Raw genomic sequence first — 22,041 nt, 5'->3', positions numbered from 1 at the left:
TCTGGACTCAGTCAAGCACCTCGATGTCCTTCTTGTAGCGAGGGGCCCAAAACTGAACACAGTACTCAAGGTGCGGCCTCACCAGAGCTGAGTACAGGGGGATGATCACCTCCCTAGCCCTGCTGGTCACACTGTTCCTGATACAAGCCAGGATACCGTTGGCCTTCTTGGCCACCTGAGCACACTGCTGGCTCATATTCAGCTGACTATCCACCAATACTTCCAGGTCCTTCTCTGCCTGGCAGCTCTCCAACCATTCCTCTCCCAGCCTATAGCTCTGCTTGGGGTTATTGCGCCCCAGGTGCAGGACCCGGCACTTGGCCTTGTTGAACTTCATGCAGTTGACCTCAGGATAGTGACTCAACCACTTCCCTTAGTATGATCTCCATTTTAGTGAAGTTCAGCTCCTAAGACAAGTAATAATATGTATCGTAAACATCTTTGAAGACCTATTTAAACTTATTTGGATGAATTAGAATACTCCTACATCCTACATAACTTTAAAAATTATTATTACTCCATACTAGCTTTTTAAAATAACATTGACTAAAAACATTAGCTGGCTAGTGGTATTCATGCTCCTGAAATAACATGACAAGGTATTTTCTGTAGGGTCCCAGCTACCTAAATGATTTGGTGAAGTAACACAAATTGTGCATTCACTTTCACAGGGATTTCAAGGGAAAGGAACAAAGAAGTTAAGAGTGCAAATACTACTAAAATTCAGCAAGAATTGGGTAGCAGGATTCAGTTTCTGTTTAGTTCTCAGGAATTGAACCAACCCTAACAGTAAAATTATGTTACTGAATGGAGGAATGAAGCAAAATAAGATTTAATATAGGTGTGGGTTTGCTTCAAGAAATGCCCAATAATAAATCTAGTTTTCTTGTCCTTTATTGCTGCCATTTCAGAGTGAAATGTGTGTTTCTGCTAATGATGGCAACCCCATAGCAACACCATCTGCTTGTGGTGGTGTTTCCTCACAGGTGAAACTTATGGTGGTTAAATATAGCTTGAGAGTTATCTGGTATTTTCAGCATTTAAGCTGGTTTTTTTTTTTTTGTTCCACTGTAGTAAGAAATGAGACTGGAATTAATTTCAGCATCAGAAGCTAGTTATATTGTACACAAGCTTTTGCAAAACAAAAACCAATTTTCTCTGAAGAAATGCTGCTCTTATCTCTGTTCTGGTGACCTGGTTGCTGTAGGTGGCTGTATGATACAGATCACTGAGTTAAGGACTTGCGGGAGGAAGTGTACCATATTCATAAATGTCATAGTGTCTACAGCAACTAGCTTTGCTTTTGAAGAACACATGCCATACGGTAGTATATCATATGCTCAGTTTTCCCTTCTCACATTTATTTGGATGAATGAGAACTGGGTTCATGTTACAACTCTAGACTTGCATGGTTGTAGGTGTAAGTCCCCAAATGGCAATGAAATATCAACAAGCATGAGAGTAAATTTTAGGTCCCACCATCTCTCAAAACTGTAACTCTGCATAGTAATTGATTTAGCACTGTTAGTCCTGAAAGAATTACCAGAATTTCTAGGATTTTATTTATTTATTTATTTAAAGACTAGCTATGTGGGAAGCCTGTCTGCATGCTGGAGTTCATATGTCTACGTTCAAGTACTGCAAACCAGCCTGAGGCACATGCAAATGTTTATGAAAATGTCTTTTCTCTGTCCAGGTTGAGTTCAGTCTGCTAAAACACATGACAACATAAATGGGTCTGACCTTTAAATAACTTGATTTAAACACATTAATGAGAAAACACACCGGTATGGTTATCTTTATGCTTTCCTGAGCATCCTTAATCATGGCCGTAGTAAGTGTAATTATTGTGTTTGAGCAGGAAGCTCAAAAAGCAAATACTTGACACTGTGAGTTGTAGATTTGAATTTCTGTTTTAATTCTGCTTAACGCAGCTTAAAATGAACAAAGTGCCTATTCCTCTTCAGTTTCCACAGACTTCAGCATTCTAGGGAAGGACATAGGAGAAAAGAAGAAACCAGATACATCCTTCTTAAATCTTACTACCCTGTGGCAAGCAGAGTGGTATTACTGAGAATTGTTCCTGTCTCTGTGTTCCTTTTGCTTAAACTCTAGAGAAACTAAATTTTTAAAGCTTGCTATCACAAAGCACAAATGTTGCTAGTGACAGCCAGCGTGGACTTCTCCCACTATCCTGTGTGTTCTTAGATATGTGAGAGAGGAAACGCAGCAGGCTGCAATGGAAGTACAAAACTTCAGGTCCTCAACATGAAAAGAAAGTAGACTAAAGTGAATTAAGAGATGTGAATCATCAAATTAGCATGCAGTACTGGATATAGCAGTCAGTATTGGTAGGGTTTTCTGTAGGAAAACCTGCGGTATTTTTAGCTGTTGCTGTCTAATGTCTGTCAGAAAAGTTGGACTGAGCAAAATGAGGTAAAATAGTATTTTATAGTAACTTCCTTTGGATGATGATCTCTCTTCCATCTATTTTTCTTCAAATGCAATTGTTCTAGCCAGTTGTTTGTTCTCTTGCAAAACATGTGCTTAAGAAACTAGCCTGCTATCCAATGGATGTCTGTATTGGGTCAGAAAAGTCCCCCTTTTCCAAGGAAGGCAGATGGGGTGTTTGTTTACTTCATCAAATGCTATGTATGTGAAGCAGAGCACAAGGTCTTCTATTGAAATATCTGCAAATGTGGAGGTCTGAAGTAAGTCTGTTGGCTGGGAAGGGGGTTTGGTTCCTCAGATATAGCACGTAGAGCACCTGGCAGCTCCTGAGCCAGCTCACACTGACACTGGCTGAAATCTGGGTCTGAAAAAAGGCAGGAATGAAAATCCTTCACTGGGAGAACACTCACAAGCCATGTACATTTTAAAATATTCCTGTTCAATAACAATAGCTCTTTTGTTTCTTATTTGCTAATAATAACTTCCTTCCTAGTGTTTTCAGCTGAACCATCTTAGAGATGACACAGGAGTCTCCCCCACAGACGAATACGCAGTTACTGGCTCGTTACAGAACAGCATGTCCCTGAAGCAGTCCTAACTGGCAGAACACCCTTCTACTTCTTACTCTCCTTCTTTCTGCTTCATGGAAGTCTTTGATCCTGGCAGAGAATTGCAGTTCTGATCACCCGTGTTCAAAGTGCTGGTTGTTTCCCTTGGAGAGCATGAAACTTCCTAGACATCCCTGCATCCTGGACAAAGACGACTTGGGTATCAGTCAGCCTATGTGAACTGCCTTCTCAGTTAATAACTTCCTCTCCTCAGCTGTAATGTTGTTGACCGCTTAACAAATACTGCTTTTGACTTGAGAGGTATTTGCATGTGGTACTGTGAACACTGGGGTAGGCGTGAAGTGATGGTTCCCCTCCAGTTGTCTATATATGAATAGTTTTATTCCTAAACTTTTTTTCTCTTGCTGGGTAATGCCTGTGCAAGATACCAGCAGCTTCAAAAACTGTTGGGAAACATACTTCAAGCTAGAATAATGTATATGCTGAGGGACTGCAGGCACATCACTAAATAGAAATGATTGAATTGAGACTTAGAGTGATCTGTGTTATTTCCTTTACTTTTTAACTCTTAACTAAATTTACAGGAAAGTAAATTAAAATGAGCCAAAGAATAATGCAAAGTGTTTTGGACAGGAAAAAAAAAATCACATGAGAAAACAGTGGATTAACAAAGTAAAATAAACTAATAAGAGCTAATGTTCTTATGGCTAGCTTCAGGTGGCTGAAGCTTATACCAGTTAATAATGAAAGAAAGAATACAATTGGAGTAGAAGAAATAGGGATAGTCATGTCTTTCTAACGATCATATATATATATATGATCGTTATATATATACATATATATATATACACACATATATACACACACACACACATAAATATATATACATGTATATATATGGTACTTATCATCTGCATTAAAACTCATGCTCACTTTGGTAAGGTATCTTCATGATTTGTTCTGTGCATCTCTGGTGTCGACACCAAGAGATGGCCAGCCTTGATAATACTGTGGAATAGCCTAAATGTGTTCTGAGTTAGTGTTTCTTCCTTTACTAAATTTTCAAGATCACTGATTCATATCAATGTATATCCAAAGTATTGTTTTTTCAATTGCAATTGAGTTTCTGTACAACTCTAGAAATCATTATCCTTGGTTTGGCAGTAGGTTTACTGTATACTGTGTATGTAGATCAGTGAGGTTTATTTTCTCTTTGAATCTCCACTGTAGTCAAAAAGAAAAAGATCTGCAGTGTACAAAAGCCTAATGTTTATTTTGATATGTTTCAGCAGTCTGCAGATTGCAGAGGCCTGCTGAAGTAAATGTTTGGCTTACCACAGTTGGAAAGTCTCATTAGGAAGTTGTTTAAAAATATATAGAAATACTGTAAATGCTGCAATAAGTTCGTTATTAGGATCTGTTTCAGGTTGGAATAGTAATGAAAATGTGTTATTTTCATTAAATAATTAATTAAATAGAAGTAAAAAGTTTTACACCTTCATAATTAACCCCAGAGAACAAACTCCCTTCACAGATTAACACTGCTTCTGGTTTATGGGGATGATACAGAGAGAATGAAAGTGTTGTATAGGAAGCTCACAGGGGATCAGATAATTACGGCATCTGTTCTCTTCTCGAGTACGTCTTGGTGGTGGCTCTATTTTGTTTGATAATTTTGAGGTAGGTTATTTATTAATGGAAGGTTCAATCTTTCTCTTTCAGAAAGGTAAACTCATGTTACATAGAAAAGCGTAATGTGGAGAGTTGGCAACAGATTGTTATAAAATGTTATTGCTTCCTAATGTTCTGCTTTCAATGAAAGCTTGTAAAATGAATGAGATCGAGCTAGTGGTGATGATCCCTGTGAGAGTAGAGGGTGACTGTTGAAAAACAGTGCAGCTGGCATACCCAGGAGGTTGCATTTTTTGAGATGTAGAGCTGTAATAAGTGAATAGTCTTTCATTGACTCCTAAAAAGCCTCATATAATGAGTCAGAACTCATTCTGTGCAAGTGTGATTTCTCTCTCACTCTTAGTAACTGTTAAGGGAAAGAAGGCAACACTTGATAAAACATCACTGCAGTCTTTTGCTTTGAGATTTCAGATGGGTTACATAATACCCTTGAAAACTGATGGTGAAATATATGGTTTTGACCTTTATAATTGCCTTGTAAGTGTTCTACAGTCATTCCAATTTTCTCCTCTTCTCAGTATCAGTAAATTGCAGGGGACTCAGGCTAGCCTTTTAAGTTTTATTCATGTAGATAATTCATCTATCCATAAACTACACTTGTAATGTAGTTTTTGAGGAACTTCCCATGTTGTGATACTGCATTCCCCATCAGGATGGAGAAAGCTTGTAGCTGTATTTCCCATCCCAAAGAATATACTCTGTAAGCCACTCTTTCTTGACAGGGTGTCCCCTTGGATGCCTGTCTCAAAGTACTCCTCCTTTGAGTACTTCCTGGTTTTGATTCTGTCTTGATCATGGTGTTCATGGCATCCTTGGAAGTGAGTGTGGTTTCATTTGAAGGTCCCCATTGCCATCTGGTTTCAAAGAAAACAACCTGAAGACCTGTTAGCAATATTCTATTCATTTATTTCTTTGCAACTTTTTGACAAGAAGCAAAGGGTAGAGGTAAAATCAAGCACTTGGAGCTCATTCTCAGCTACACTGATTTCTAGCGTCTTAAGCCAAGAAAAGCAAGGAGCAACATCTGACCCAACCAAGGCCAAAATGCGCTAAGTCAATGGTAAAGTTGGATGAGCAGAGTTTTCTCTCTTAGCATTGGCTGGAGGCCAAGATGGAATCAAGTCAGAACCCATGGCTATCATCAGGGAAAGTTTTAGGTCAGGAGGGAAGGGAGGAGTATATAAAGCCCTTTTCCCACCCCTAAATTTGTGTTCTAAACTTCCATAGGAATTACTCCCAAGTAAAGCATCTCTCTTCATGGGTTCGTGCAAGAAATGAAAAATGTGGCTATGGGCACATTCTTCAGTTGCCTTAAGGTCTCTGGCAACTAGCAGAAAACAAAGCTATCATATGGCATCTTCGAAGTTAGATCTGCTTTGATCAACAAACGGGACTAGAGGCTCTCCTTCCAACCAAAAGTTTTCTGTTATTCTGTGATTTCTGGAGCATTATCTGTGAAATGGCATGTGTAAAACAGATTAAGGATGATAGAAGCAGTTACCGGTATTTATGCCCAGACAGGTTTTAATTTTGATGTCACAGAGAAGTGTAGCATTCAGCAAAGATGAGTTGTTGTGAAACTGCTTTAGAAGGGCCAGTGATCATCAGAACCTTTGGGCCACTTCTGGAAGATACGGCCACTTCTCCTTAAGAAAACTCAAATCAAAAATGGGTTTAAAAAAAAAAAAAAAAAAAAAAAGACTTTATTTAGCCATCAGTTTTTGCCTTACTGAATGGTCTAGACTCGTCAGTGGAGGCCTGAAAGGTGCCTAGAAGGATCTTCTTTAACTTACTACAAGCTACAAGCAGTAGGGTCAAATACAGATTTTGGCTACAGCTTTTAACCCATTCCAGAAAGAAATGAGAACGTCATACACATTCACCTTTGATATTATAACATTTGTAAATGTAGAGGCAAATTAGCATGACTTTGAATGGTACTTTTTCCTCTTTTTTCTTTATGTATGTATTTATTTACAGCAAAGTACCATGTGAGGAACCTGGGTTCTCAAGTGTTGACAGATACTCTATTGTGAAGGTACTTCTTATATTTAAGGCTAGTGTAGGAATGGAGAAATGGATGGTTGGGTTTTGTTTTGTTTTAAATTAGATTTTTTTTTTCCTCTAAAGACACTTGCAATTTATTTTGCCACCTGTTCAGACATTGTAGTTTAATTTTGAAGGGTGTGAACAAAACACAGAACTTAGCAACAAAGCAACAACTCACTGAATACATCTTAATGTGCCATACTCCGTGCAAAGTTGATTTACTCTGTACACAGACTGCCTGGCAAGGCCAGTAGATCATTACAAGCTAGACTGAAATAATGTTAAATTTAGCTTCTCCATTTATCTTGGGAGATCCAGATGAGATGGCTGGTTAAGCAGCTAAATTGGAAAGCCAAACTAACAAAAACCTTCACCTGGACCTCCCCACACACCCAGACTGTGACCCATTGTATTAGAATATTGTGTAAAGTGTGTTTGATTTGTTTCTCCTGTGCCAGGTGTTTCATGCTTCTCAGGCTACAAACAATGTGCTAATAATTCTCGGAGGAGTATGGATAGGAGTCCTAGAGCCAGAAAAACCAAGTTCAGGAAAGGCAAAGTACACGGTAAGTTAATTTATTTCCATTCTTTTGTATGGTAACTTGTAGCACAAGAAAGATCTCAGAAAATAATTGTGTCCAAGTGGTCAGCTATGACCTGCATCTCCAGGTCTGTGTACGTGACAGTGATATATTTGGAACACAACTGCAGCATTGTCACCATGAACATTGTTATACTTGGTTAGTGTTGTGTCATGTGTGTTCTGGGATTTTGTGATAACATCTTGAGAGAAAGTTACTGCAAGGCAGTAGAATTTTAGGGTCTGGGATGGAACCTTTTTAAACATCTGCAACTTACTTGTCGTGGAGTCACACTAGAAATCTGGATGTGTGCATGTGGAAGCAGGAGTCTTTACCCCAATAAACTGTGACATGTAACCTTAGCCCCTTCAACCTGTACTGCACTCAGAACTGCAGCCACCTCTGACAGTGAGCATGCACTAAGTGCCATTCCATGTGGCAGAGCCAAGTTTGATGGTGTGCTTTGCCTCAAGTTAGCAGGATAGCCAGCAGATGGCTGTAATGGTAGGTAAAAGTGTTGGCACATGAGGAAGGTAGGGCCAAGACAATACATTTGTAATGTGAAATGTTTAGCATTTGCTGGCATAATTTTTCCCTATTTAAATTGGTGAAAATGAGTCTTGCTTTTGTATTTATTGTGGACTGGATTAAATAATGGAGTGGGCAAACAAAGCTACTTTTGGCGTACTTCCAGAATAGGCAGAAGATAAGGTGATGTGGACAATCACACTGCATGAAATAGGTAACTGGGGACTGTGTGCACCACAGATGATGACAGAGCAAGTTGGCTTAATCTTGTTTTGTTTTAGATTATACATGTATAATTTCATGTGAAAATATAAGAAGTCTGATGGTACCCAAATTCGTTTTGAGGACACTCAGCTGCAGAATCCAGCATCACAGAGGATCATTGTAGAGCTCTTGAGTACATAGACTTTTTTTTCTGCCTCTTTTCAGCTATTCATGTGATCTTTTATAATAAAGTTTTAACCGAAGAAAACAATTTTGTTATTAAGAGCACTTTCTTCCTATGTTATGCACATATTGGAACACACTGTACTTTTTGTGTTGCAGCAATGTAATCCCGGAAAAAAGTGCTATCATTACCCCTCCACAGATGTCTAAATGCTGTATCAAAATGTGGATTATAGTTCTGTACAATTAATATATATGCAAAATGTACCATGCATGGTGAAATGATGGTCCATTCCCTTTGCATATCTTTTCCATGTCTGTTCATTCATAATATTCACCAATGGTGTGTTCCTCAAGTTTAACAGAGGCAGTTCAACTATTTGATGATCCAAGTGCTATTGCCATTTTGAATGGGAAAAAGAGCTGTTGTGACTGACAGTGAAAATTAATTCTCATCTAGTCAATATCACATCTCTTATCATTCTTTAGCAAGAAGGCGACAAAGCTGGTGAGGGGTCTGGAGAACAAGGTTTACGAGGAGCAGCTGAGGGAGCTGGGCTTGTTCAGCCTGCAAAAGAGAAGGCTCAGGGGTGCCCTTATTGCTCTCTACAGGTACCTTAAAGGAGGCTGTAGCGAGGTGGGGGTTGGCCTGTTCTCCCACGTGCCTGGTGACAGGACGAGGGGGAATGGGCTTAAGTTGTGCTAGGGGAGTTTTAGGTTGGATGTTAGGAAGAACTTCTTCACTGAAAGGGTTATGAGGCATTGGAACAGGCTGCCCAGGGAAGTGGTGGAGTCACCATCCCTGGAGGTCTTTAAAAGACGTTTAGATGTAGAGCTTAGGGATATGGTTTAGCGGAGGACTGGTTAGTGTTAGGTCAGAGGCTGGACTCGATGATCTTGAGGTCTCTTCCAACCTAGAAATTCTGTGATTCTGTGTGATTTCTATACTTTAGTAGGCAGTAGGAATCCAAAAGGATAACTGGGCAATTCTCATAGAAAAATCAAAGCTGGTATCACTGTTCTTCCTAGTCTAGCTAGACAGAATTGAACCAGGGATTTTCTTCTCTTGTGACAAGATAAGCCAAAGTTATTTAATGGGGGAAATCACATTAAAAATGTATATTTTATAATCACTTTTTAATTTTTTATAGTTAGTATAAAAGTTGCTACTGCTTACATGACACAAGACTGCAGTATTTCATCACTGTTGAAGGCATATGAGTTAGTAACTCTCAGTCACTAGAGTTATCTCAGATCCACATAGGACAAGCTCCGGGTGTCCCCTCTTCCTCAGCTGTTCCTTGCATGGTTCTTTCAGAAGTACCTTCCTTTTTGTTGCTCCACTGACCCACTCATATTACATACAATGTGCAGTATTGGGTTCTTCCCTGCCCCTCTTCTGCCATGTGACTGCAGTGCTTCTAAATGGTCACATTCTGCCCATGTTAAAGATCTGTCAGATGTGCCAGGAAGGCAGAATGCATGTGCATGTCTTTTGGCATTCAGGCCTTCAGACACATCTATTTCTGAGCGTGCTTTAACTCTTTGCTACAAAATCCTGTGGTGAGAAACCTCTGCAGGTACCTGTTCCAGTGCCTCACCGCCATCAGAATAAAGAATTTCTTCCTTATATCTACTCTAGATCTCCCCTCTTTCAGTTTAAAGCCATTACTGTGATCATCCCCATGGCCCTCCTCTGGGCTTGCTCTAATAGCCCCATGTCCTTCTTATACTTGGGGGCCTCATAGCTGAACATAGTAAATACATAAATACATTTGCTCTACTAATCTGACAGCAACTCAAATGTCAGCCAAAAGTATGGTCACAGTCAAAAAAGCAAAAAGCTTTCCCTCTAGGAATCCTGTTTATTTATAAATGAGGAACATTTACCGTGTCCCTTGGGTATAATGCTGATGATTCTTCAGCTGTTAAAATTGATTATTTTTTTTAATTGGAAAATCATGTCCCCTCTGTCTGTCACTAACAACTTCCAGACCCTCTGTAGATGCCATAGTGATTTAGAAGTGAGATATTTTGCTTCTCTTTACAGCTCTGTAAGTAGAGAGCTATTGAGCATGTGCAACTGTCTTAGTAACACTGAGTGGTTATGCATCCAGGCTCTTCACCAGTAGGGTATAGTTTTGCAATATTCTGTAATGCCTAACCTCAATAATTTTGTTAAGCATAGCTGTAGTAACATACTAGTGAAGTGTCCTAAATTAGATATCCTGAGAGATATTTGAAGTCATCCTATTTCTCTCCAGTAAGTGGCAAAAGCATTGCAGATTTTCTGTATATTTCAGTACAGAAGTTTCATGCCTTAGTGATTCTGTTCTGTGCCAGTTCTTTACTGTAGAATTAACTCCAGAACATCTGTAGAACAAATCTTCTTGCACACTGTGCTTAGAGGGGGAAAAAAAAGTATTGCTAATTGTGTGGGTGGCATTTCTCAGTCTGCTTAGGAGTGCTAGGAACCATATTGTATTATTTTTAAAGCCTCTGAAGGCTGATAACAATCTGTCTGTAACTGTAAAATAATAATCTGATGTAATGACAGGAGAAATAAACTTCCCAGCTGTCTTGATAGAAAAATATGTGCTTGTAACAATTAATAAAAGCAGTTGGCTGGCAAGAAGCAGTGCTAATTTCAATGATGTCTAATAGTAAGAATAATCTTTAAAGCCAAATTAGCTAGGAAACAAATAACCTCTTCTGGGTCCCAGTGTCACAGGTCAGCAGGAGGAGAGGTAAGCAGACCGACTTCCTTCCCTCTGCCCCACTGTTCTGGTCTGGCTTTCAGTGTATGCACTTCAAGCAGCATAGAATTTAGCAGAAACTCTAATTTAAGCACTATTAGCTCCAGTTACTCAAGAACAGATTTATTTTTTTTTTTAATGTGATTTCCTCTCTTTATAGTTAGTGTTAAATTTTCCAAGGTATTCATAACTCAGGTATGTATTTGTGCCTTTTCAACTGGCATCTGTGTGTGGTTTTATTTGTTTTATTAATTAATTGTGAGCATGACTTCATTTATGACGCTTACATGTACAGTTAGAGGATTTTCGTAAATCTTTGAGGAAATCTTCTGTGGATTCTAGATGTTAAATTGTTTTTGTCCAAATGGAGTAAACAAGAGATTTTTAATTAGAAAATCTTCCAGGTTCTACAAAGCTATCACCAAAACATCATTAGGAGCTATTGCTTGTGTAGCAAACTTTCGAGATGACTTGAAGTTTTTTCTTACGGATAACTGACTATGTGTTCACTTACTTTACTAGACAAATCTAGTTCCTTAAAAACTTCCTATTGATCTATAAGTATAAACATCTCCTTATGTTTGTATGCAAAATGCAACTGTTTTGTCTGTCCATTCGTATCATATCTATTCTCTGTAATGATCTGTCAGACTGATATTAGCTGTAATAAGAACACTAAAAGCTGGGATTACCATTTACATTCAAGATGGATCATAATTAAGTTAGCTTTCCCTAAATGACATTTTTTAGATGGAATCTAATTCATATTTCCATTGCATATAGTCTAAGTTGCAGTATATAACTTGCCTTTAATATCTTTGCCTCTACTTCCATGTTTTCTGAAGTAGGAATGTAAAGGGAATGTTTCATATTGAAGACAAAAGACATATAAAAGAACTTTATTTCTACTCTAAAGATGGGATATCTATCCTAGACCAATCTCTTTTAGATTCCCAATTCCACAGTTCTTGTCATGTATATCTTGTTAGGTTCAGGATGACAGTGACCTCTTAAGGAACCGTCTGCAATTAGTGAGTTGTAGAAAGGTAGATAATCTGAAGGAGTAAGTGTGGTGGATGAAGGAAACAGCAGATTTTTCAATGAGTCGTACATACAGCAAATGTTGTGCAGGAAACCTTTCATGTTAAGAATTCAAAAGTTTTTAATTTTTCAGTTCATTTTGTCCACTAAATTGTATGAATTCTGTGTTTTGGTCATTCTGTTGGAAGTATGTTCTTTGGGACAGGTTTATGTGATCAGATGTGAGACAGAACTGTGCGTTATTCTGCACATTGCACCAATACAGAGAAATTGGAGGAAATATTTAAAAAATAATAATAAAAATGATTGGGTATGTGGTGGGGTTTCATTAGAAAGTTTAAACATACAGCCTTCTTTTATTCTGTAATCTATTGTTAGCTCTTCATACAATTACAGTGAAGATTAGAGGCTTGGGAGTTTGTTAGAGTTTGGTATATTAGTTCTTTAGCTGCTAATTAAACTTAACTGCTTCAGGTTCTTGTGCCCTTCATAAACTTCTCAAGGATGGCTTGGACTGCAGATTGGCTTGTAGAATTTATCTGCTGTTTAAATGTACTTGTCACCTAAAAGCTTTCTCTTGTAGAACTTTGAGGATTAGACTGGGAGTACTTAGAAAGTTTGAAATATTAGGCATCTTTATGAAGTCAGAGATGTCACATTATACTTCTATGAATCTATTCATCAAAGCATTTAAAAAACAAACAACAAAAACAGCAAAGATTAAAGACAGTCACTGTATCTGGAGTCTCATAGAAGATAATTTTCTGCTCATTCACTGTAAAGGAGAGAGGAACGATTAGAGTTTCATCCGCCAAAGTTGTTTATCCAGAATTCTTTTAAAAGGTCCAGAAGGATAAAAGTTTTGTGTTCTTATATTTTTGGGAATAACAATGCAAGTTTATCTTCACTTTTTTGTTTTCTGTCCAGAACTCACATCATGCTCCTCCTGGAATCACTAACTTTTTGCAAGCTCAGAATGGAGAGGGTGAATAGAAGAATATTCCAAGTTGGAAGGGACCCACGAGGATCATCGAGTCCAACTCATGGTAGAACTGAAATTAAAGAGGACAGTATACATCGTATATGGCTACCATATGTGTTAGTTTCTCATGATAAATAGCTTTGTGCTGGAAGGCAGTGAGAGATAGTATCAGAGAAGGAAAGAAGGACATGAGAAGGCTGAGAACCCCCCAGAAAGGCTAGGGGTCTGGGTGTGACTTGATGGATTTATGCAGCCGATGTTTATAATGGATATAGGTAGTAAGCAACTGAAGTAGGGGGTTGATACCTTACTGACTGAGGTTTTTTATTTTTATTTTATAAACTCTGGACAGATTGCACTAACTCTGACAGAGATCTTTTTTGTCTGTCAGTACCAGCAGCAAAATGTATTAGAGGTCATGATAATGCACTTGAGTCTCTGTCCTTATTTCAACTGCCTGAAATGTTTATAGTAGATAATGGTATTGACATATGTACATTTAAATACTAATGTTTTGAAGTTTTAAGGTAAGAACTTCTTAAGAATCGGGAGCAGGCCTGCACTTAAATTCCATGTCGTCTTTACATAGCCTGGTAATGTATTTCTTCTTGTTCAAATTATTTAACCTCAGTGTAATTGCTGCATTTATAAAATGGGAATTACAGGACTCTGTGGGATACAGTCTGCATACATATGGTTGCTGTTACTTTTGCAGTACTGTGGGAAAGCAAAATGCTGCACTATAAAAAAGTCCTGCTGAGAAAAAGCAACCTGGAGACTCATTCAGCTACATCCTACAAGGGGAAACAAGTATCTCTCCTTTTCTCTGAAACTCTCTGCATTTTGAGACCCGAAGATATGTAGGCAAGATGAAACTACTGTGCCTTGAAGCAGAGAACAAAGCAAGGTAAGAGAACTAAACTTAACAAAATGAACCTTTTCTTAGCATAGCATTTAAGTAAAATTGTATGGCTATTGCTTTTCCACTGTGGCTTCCTGCATTAGCCAGATTAAAGCTAATTTATGTGTCTGCATATGCTGCAGTCAAACTCTTAATGGTGACTTCAGTATACCTCAAACCCTATGAATGTGTTTTGTGACTGTTAGCTTCATATTGACAATGACTTTCTGCTTGCCATAAGAGAGTTAAAACATCAAGAGAAATTATTTTTTTGTTGCTTTGTATGTTTGCTTTTGTGCAATGTTTTCATTTTTGTAGTACTTTGTTACCAACTTCAAAAAGTTATAACAATGTCAATCATACCTGACAATGTCTTTATGTTTGGATTACAAAATTCAGCACTCACAGATTTTAATTTCTGCTTAGATTCATCTAACCCAATCACAGTGATCTTGTTCTTATCTCTGTCTTGGATTAGCCAAACGCTCAATTTCAGTACGTAACTGGAAAGTTCAACGCTTTTTCTGAGGTTATGTGGACTTAAATCAGTTTTATGAGTATATTTTAGTAGCATACCTTTTGTAGATCTTTATTTGTGTTTGTCATACTTATATGTGTCGTTGTCTCCCCCAAGGCGTAACAGCTTAAATTGTTGGAATTCAAACCATGCTGTAGAATGCTTATTCAATTACTATTGCAGCATGCTTTCTTTTGACAATATTTTTACAAAAATCTGTATTATTAGTAATACTATTTCTTAGCTTGCAGCACAAAGGTTACTCTGCCCAGTTAGAATGCAAAAGGTTTCCCTGTTACCTTCAAATTTGGTAAGTTTGCAAATTCCCTTCAATGTGTATATGTTTCATTGGAGATGAACCCTTGGCCCACAGATTTATCTTCCTTTCCTACACAAAACAGAAAAGGGAAGTGAGGAGCCAGACTTCTTTCATGCTTTCTTACTTTTAACTGGAATATTTTTGTCAGTTTTAAGTGAACAGAAGAATTGTCACCATGCTTGCAGAGATGTTCTGCTTCTGTTTTTACCTACCTACAAAGACAAGAAAATACCTGCTTACATCCTTAGAGGGCAGGAACACCTACGGCAGTATTTTGGTTGGGTAGTAGTCATTAATGAGCTTTATCTTGACAGAATATTTTTAAGCTCAAAGTAATTTGCTTAGTTTATGATCAGTTCTGCCTTTAACCCAGGGCAATGCAAGACAGGTGAAGAGATACAACACAGTGCAGTGGCAATGCTTTATGTGAACAGACAGGGAGAAGTCTGATCATTTTCACCATGACAGGAACCCAGGAACCTGTCTACTTACACAGTCATGTTATGCTGACAGCCACTCAGCTGCCAGGATTAATGAAGAGTGCAAAACATCAGTTGTGAAGATACTTTTTTTTTTTTTTTTTTTTTTTTTTAGGAAAGCCTCTCCCTGCATCTTTTTAGGCACCCTTTCATTTGCTGAAGTCAAGCGAATCCCTTCAGACTTCTGCTGTGATTATGTCTGGCTTTGCCTGAAAGAAAGAATTGACTGGTTTTTCACAGCAATTATCTTAATGAATCTCTGACTCTGTGTTACCAGTTGGCCAACTTAGAACCTTCAGACAAAACCCCACTTTGTTTCAGTATCTTTTTGTAACTGATTCTTTTTGAGTCTGTTATCCATGTTCCATATACATATATTCAATATTTCACATTTTTCCTTTTTGCACTTAAAGAATGCTAGGCTTTACGTTGGTGAAGAAAACAATAAACTGTTCTGCTCAGGACTGTTTTGCTTTTGGAAGGAACTTGAGAGCACAGTGGAGAACTCTGCTCACCTAGAAATCTTCAACAATGAGTGTAAAGAATTCCTTTAAGGTGAATAGTGGAGGGAAAGGCAAAAGATAGGAGTTCACTCAATGAAGGCCTAAAGTGATATTGGAGAGAACTGTTATGTTTTTGTTTGTTTGTTTTTGCCAGTCATGAGTCGTATGACAAAAGCTAGTATCTCACTGCATTTGCAGCAGAAGGTTAGATGTAAGACCAGCTGGGAAGTTTTCCTAACATTTTCTTTTCCAACGCCCTCCTCAGCTACAAAAGGAAATGCTTTCAGAAGTAAGGGGGGGATTTCTGTGGAGAGTTTTCAACAATGTTCTCAATTGATGTTGGGGTTCTAGTAGAAAATTAGAACATAAGTAACAGTTTTTGTTCCCTAACCATCAAACCTCATTAGCTTATGACTGAAAATGCTTATCTACCGAACTGCCTTCACACATGTCGCCAGATGTACCTCCCCAGATGTGCTGTGTCAGCGCAAATCATTGTATGGTGTTTCATTTACATCTTGTGACTTGGTGAAGATTCAGTGCTGCTCTTTCTGTCACTGATTTGTTCGTCGACTCCAGTAGGCTAACTGTGGTTGGGAATTCTTGGTGCTTCTGAAGTAGGAGGCTTCTCTTGATGGACACTTGTGCACTGGTGATTTTTCCCTTCTGTCCTACGTGTTCTGCCCGAGTCCGTGGTCTTGCAGGCTTCTGGTTTTCTTTGTGATGGGAAGTGGGACAGGGCAGTGCTCGGCGGAGTCCAGTGGCAGCCCTTATCCTCTTCCCTTTTCATCTCCAGTAGAAGTGCAAGACCGCGCTGGTGCGGGGCTGGCAGCTCTAGCTGAGTGAGGTGGGGTACACCTGCGGACACCGGGGAGGAGCAGCAACCAGGCTCTGGGAGAAGTCACCGCAGGCTGAAGTGAACTCCGCCGCCATCCCTCCAGCAACCACGCGAAGCATCGCGGCACAGGGCACGGGAGCGCGGCCGCCGGGCCCAACGCAGCCCGGGGACAGCCCGGAGCCCCTCCGGGCCCCTCCTTGCCCCTCGTTCCCCCTTCCCCGGTGTCGCGGCGAGGCCGCAGCGCCGTGCTGGGGCGGGCCGGGGCGGGCCCTGCGGCCGGGCACCGCATGGGAGGAGGCGGCTCCGGCGGCCCGCCCCCAGCCTCCCCCCGCCTCACTGCGGGCCGGCCGAGGGGCGGCCGCTCCGCCGGGCAGCGCGGGCGGGGGGACAGCGCTGACGGAAGGCAGCAGCTGGGGGACGGCAGCGGCTGGGAGATCCCCCCCCCCCCCCTCCCCTCCGCCCACCGCCGCCCCGGCCGGAGGAAGATGGAGCTGGGTTAGCCAGGGCTTGCGGGAGGAGCGGCGGCAGGTAAGGGCGGCTTTGCTTCTCCCTCCTCGCCCTCCTCCTCCTCCTCCGCTCCGCGGTGCGGTGCAGCGGCAGGTGGCCCAGGTGTGCCCGGCCCGGCCCGCAGCGCTGCCCTTGCCTCGCCCCGGCCGCAGGAGATGCCGCTGCGTGCCCTCGGCTAAGGGCAAAGCCGGGCTTGGGGCGGGGAGGGGGGAGGCGGGCAGCGCTGCCGGCCCGGCCCCCGCCCCGGCCCCCCCAGCTCGCCGCCGGGCTCGGGGAAGGCTGTCTGCATTGCAGGCTCTCGCCCCGGCTCCGCTTCTGCATCCGCGGCTTCATCTCGGCACAGGAGCCCCCGGCCGGGCCGGTCCCGCTCGGGCAGGAGGCGTCGGCTCCTCAGCCTCCCCTCAGGGCTCTGGGGGCTCGGGCTGCGGCGGGGAGGTGCTGGAGGGGCGGTGGTGCGGGTGCTGCCCTGAGGGGTGCAGCTCCGGGGGGTATCTGTGGGGGTCTGGGCCGGTGCCGGTGCCGGGGAGTTGCGGGGCGTGACACGGTGCGGTGAGACAATGTGCACAGCGACCATAACGCAGCGAGGCACGCGACCTTACATAAGCTACATTCTGAAAGCTGTCTACCCCTACGCTCACCCTGGAGGTTGTAGGAACACGCCTGTTCTGAGCTCTTTCTGGAGCTCGTTATTATCCAGCTGAAATAACGGTGCAGAACCCCTCGTGAGCCGGTGCTGAAAATAAAAGAATAAATTGTTGACGACTTCTGCTGTAGTTCTGTTACAGTAAGTTCCCCGCTGCTGGTCACTGCCATGCACACACCACAATGCTCGCGGCTACGTGGACGTACACAGATCCACGCTGCAAGAGGGAAATTATGTCTCCTGTTGTCCCTTAAATGCGCCTTTACGTTGGCCAACGCTAACGGTGTTGTATTTTAACAAACTCCTGAGGCTTCTCTCCTCAGGCCTGGTCAGTGTTACAATGTCTAGCATGTAGAAACAAATCTGGATGTGAACAGAAAGAAACCTTTCACGCTTTTAGTTTGACCTTCACCATATCAGACAAATTCTTGAAACAGATGGTCAGGGCAAGTATTTTGCACTGCAATGGTTGAAAATATGCTGCTGGACGCAACATACACAGCTCAAATCACACACAAGATGAAACAGTGTTTTAAAGTCTGTATCCAAAGGAAACTAATGTCTGATAAATTTGGCCCACATTTTATTTTAACTCAGTCCTTACAGATGACATTGACTTTAGGAAAGGTTACTATGGCACAGATTTAAAGGAAATTATATTGAGCGTCTGGAATTGAAAATACTCTTGGTAGGAAAAATACTGTTTTGTTTTTATAATCTGTTGTTATAATGAGCGTGATAGCTGTTGAGGCTGGATCCATCTCCATTTCCTGCTGTTGATGTGAGTTGTCTAAATGGACTCCCTTCTCCTGTGGATGAAGGCCAGCTTTTGCCCAGGTGTGTATGTGCTTCTCTCACAAGGGCACGCTGGAGTTTTCCCACTTGAGCGTGAAGTATAGCTGAATATTGACACCTGCCTTGCTTTGGGATGCCTTCTGTTATATCCTATAACCCATAGCCTTTTGATAAGGCTGTAACATCAGTTGTGGTGTGGAGTATAGCACCCAAATGAAAATGCACAGATTAACAACGATGACATGACACGGAATAGATTTTTTTTTTTTTTTTGTGAATCTTGTTCTTTTGTGACACTATATTTTTATGTTTCTAGTTGACAAGAAGCTTCTCAGGACAGCTTAATTCATATATAAAATAACATATAGTGTTTGAGGCTGTTTAAGGATCATGTATAATAGATTAGTAACTTCATTTATATATATGTGCATATGTGTATATATACTTAAAATATGATTAATCAATGTAGTAACAATTCTTGAAAAGGGTAATTTTTTTTGCAGATGGGATCTAGAAGATTTTGGTCTTGATTTCCCTGTATAAATTCAAATAAGGGTGATAACAGCTGATGTTGTAGGCTTCAAGTAAGTGTGGAATGAGCAGGTGGGGCAGGTACTTAGTAAGCCTACCTCTCCGTCTTTCCTTGCCCCTGGCAGATGTCCTGTGTAGTCACATTGGCAGAATGAGCAAAAAGGCCAGGGACTAAAGAGACTTTCGGTGAATGGGTCTCTAGGTCAGGATTTTTGCAGAGCTGTATGTGGGCAGGTATATGAATGTTGACTCAGATCTTACCAATGCAACCATTGTGCTAATCATTGCCCTGCGTGTACTTGCTAGAAAAAATAGAGAATCTATGTTTTACTTATCCAAAAGACTATACGTACAATATCAAATTATAGTTTAAAACTTTATGTTTTAAATGTAATCACTGTGACGTCTTCATCTTTAAGAGTCTTATATGAGTCCTTTGATTTCATGTCTGTGTTGGGGAAAATAAATAATATTTTACTACATTTTAAATTTTGTTTTCATCATAGACACGTAATAATTTTAAAATATGTATATCATTATTCCCTTAAGAGACACTAACTTCTGCGGCTTTTGGAGGAAGAAAACAGCTCTGGCAAGATAGTCCCACATAGTTAAGTATTGCTGGAGCGGAAAGTCGGAGTTGGAGGAGGGAAAGGACTAACAAAATTTGCAGAATATTTATTACCAGGTAATCTAGACCTCAGATCTTACTGTATTCAATGAAGTCTCCTTCAGCTTAATATACTCTACCTTCCCAAAACCATCATGAAATCTGAATCTTCTTTTGACTTGAATTTTATAAAATATCTTCGGACTCATATTAAGCAAAAAATAAAATAAAATAATTAAGGAAGTGGCAATCCCTTAAGATGTCCAGTGCAACTGCCGTTAATTTAAAGACTGAAAGAAATGGAAAAGGTTTTTCTTGAAATTCTTTTAGTCTACTAGTTCATTTATTGTTGCTGTGTCCCCAGTATGCACTGCACAGGCACACAAATGCATTCATGGAGTTTGTACCAAGCATAGAGGTAAATGGTATGCAGACCTTCCGAAACAAATTAACCAGTGTTTCCCAATAGACAAAACCTTTGAGATTAACCTGGCTGGCTAGGTGATCTGAGAATTCAGCAGTAGAGCCTTGTATGTAAAAGTAGAAGTTACCCATTCAAGCGGGATATAAAGTTGCATGGATGTTCCACCTGCACCTTTTTGTATTTTTTTTATCGTGGTTTGCAAAGACAGTGCGTGACACAACTGAGGAAGTTGTCCCCAGTTAAGATGGCAGCACTGTTTGCAGTTCCTTGCTAGTAATTAAATTTTTTATTATAAAGGCAGATTAATTAGTATGTGCATGTAAGTGTAACAATACCACTACTTCACCATCAAATATTTTCTGTTTCATATTTTCTTTTTATTTTGCTGTCCTTTCCCAAATACTGACTCAAGGGAATAATACAGGAAAATTGATGATCATGGAGGGCCTGGAGATACAGGAGATTTGATGTACAGTTAGTTCTGTTTTCCATTGTTCTTGAAGCATGATTGAATGTGTAATGAGTATTTTTGATGAGGTAGTTTGAAAAGACAAAGCTAATTGTGATTAATTTCAAGTCTTTTTCTCAGTTTACTTTGGAGTTTTGCTCTTCCTTTATTTGAGGTCAATGCTGTCTATTTTAGGACGTGTTTATACCAGTGATTTTTAGTCATAGTTCTGTGCTGTATTGTTTTGCTGCAAAACGTTATTGACATTACTGTACTTATCTTATTAAATATCTCTTGGATGGACTCTTGGGAAAGCTTTAGGCTTGAAGTAGAGAGATTGTTGAATATTTAATTCAGCTTATAAACTTTATAGACCCCAGTTTTATGTCTAAATAGTGTCAATTCGGTCTTTTCAATTGTTCTATAAACAAGGTCTATTTTTGAAGTCAGTAACATAATTCTTTGTTGGACATGCTTGTTAGCTATAATTAAAGGGTTTATAAATTCATTTAATATTTTAGAGTTTCCTCAGCATTTTGAAATACATTTTTAGTTTGAAAAAGAAACCTCAGGACAAGAAAATAACTTTAAGATAGTTTGAAAAATTCTCATATAATTTATAGGAGAAGTGGTGGGTTGTTATTTGTTTCATAAAGGACAATTTTATTTTCCAGCCCTAGCTGGCAGAATATTCAGTCTCCTTATGTGAATTTCTGTACATCTATGTGAATAATTGAAGTGTCAAATATCAACTCTGCACATGTCGTTTCATTCTGGTGAAATTAGGAAAGGGTCACTTGGCTTTTTATCCTCAAACTATTTTTTTTCTCCGTGTTTGGCCCAACCCTGTATTTTAGACAGCTTATTGTCCTGTTTAGTATTTAGTATAGTTTAGTATTTAGTGCTGAGGTTTGCTTTCAGCCTACATTGTTGAGTACAGCATTAAATGTTGATGTAAATTTGCTTTCCTTTAGCTTGTACTTCATAAGAGTCAAGTCTTTCTGCATTATATCTTGGTTTTAGAATTAGTCATTTTTAAATGTAATGTCTTTGGCTCAGACCTTTTGGATACAGTCAGCTTTCAGAACAAGATTACATATATATACATTGCTTATTTTTGTTGCTTTACAGAATATGTACAAGGATGTCCATTCCTCTTTCTAAATTTAAATTGTTTGATAGTTTGAAGCGGAATCCTAAAATCATTACTCACTGTTGTTGTCCTGTACTTGTAAGAAACTGGTGAAAAGTTGCATTAAAATGTTGAAGTGCAGCACTGATTATTTAAGGTAGAAAACGAAGAATTCTATTGTTGAAAGTATTTTTGAATGCTTCCTCTCTTTTTCACCAGAATGATTATATCAGCCAAATGCTAATTTTACTGAATATATCATTAATTAAATTTCCCATTGTAAGTTTAGAGTTTCATCAGTTAGAACACTGAGTTATGCTCTTGGATCATGATTTCAATCTTGTATGCAGTGATTTGA

At 39.8% G+C, this 22,041-nt stretch overlaps 1 protein-coding gene across 3 annotated transcripts in view; it reads left to right on the top strand.

The window, feature by feature from the left end:
* Positions 1–16,947: 16,947 nt before the first annotated feature.
* Positions 16,948–22,041, top strand: part of OTUD7A (OTU deubiquitinase 7A) — a 113,118-nt gene continuing 108,024 nt past the window's right edge. For all 3 annotated transcript variants that reach the window (XM_032194656.1, XM_032194657.1, XM_032194655.1), the window contains exon 1: positions 16,948–17,121. The gene's annotated coding sequence lies outside the window, so the exon portion shown is untranslated. The remainder of the gene's footprint in view (positions 17,122–22,041) is intronic.

This window comes from Aythya fuligula, chromosome 11 (assembly GCF_009819795.1).
Source record: "Aythya fuligula isolate bAytFul2 chromosome 11, bAytFul2.pri, whole genome shotgun sequence".
Classification (NCBI taxonomy): domain Eukaryota; kingdom Metazoa; phylum Chordata; class Aves; order Anseriformes; family Anatidae; genus Aythya; species Aythya fuligula.
Note: the sequence above shows the minus strand (reverse complement) of the source record. Positions and strands in the feature narration are given on the sequence as shown.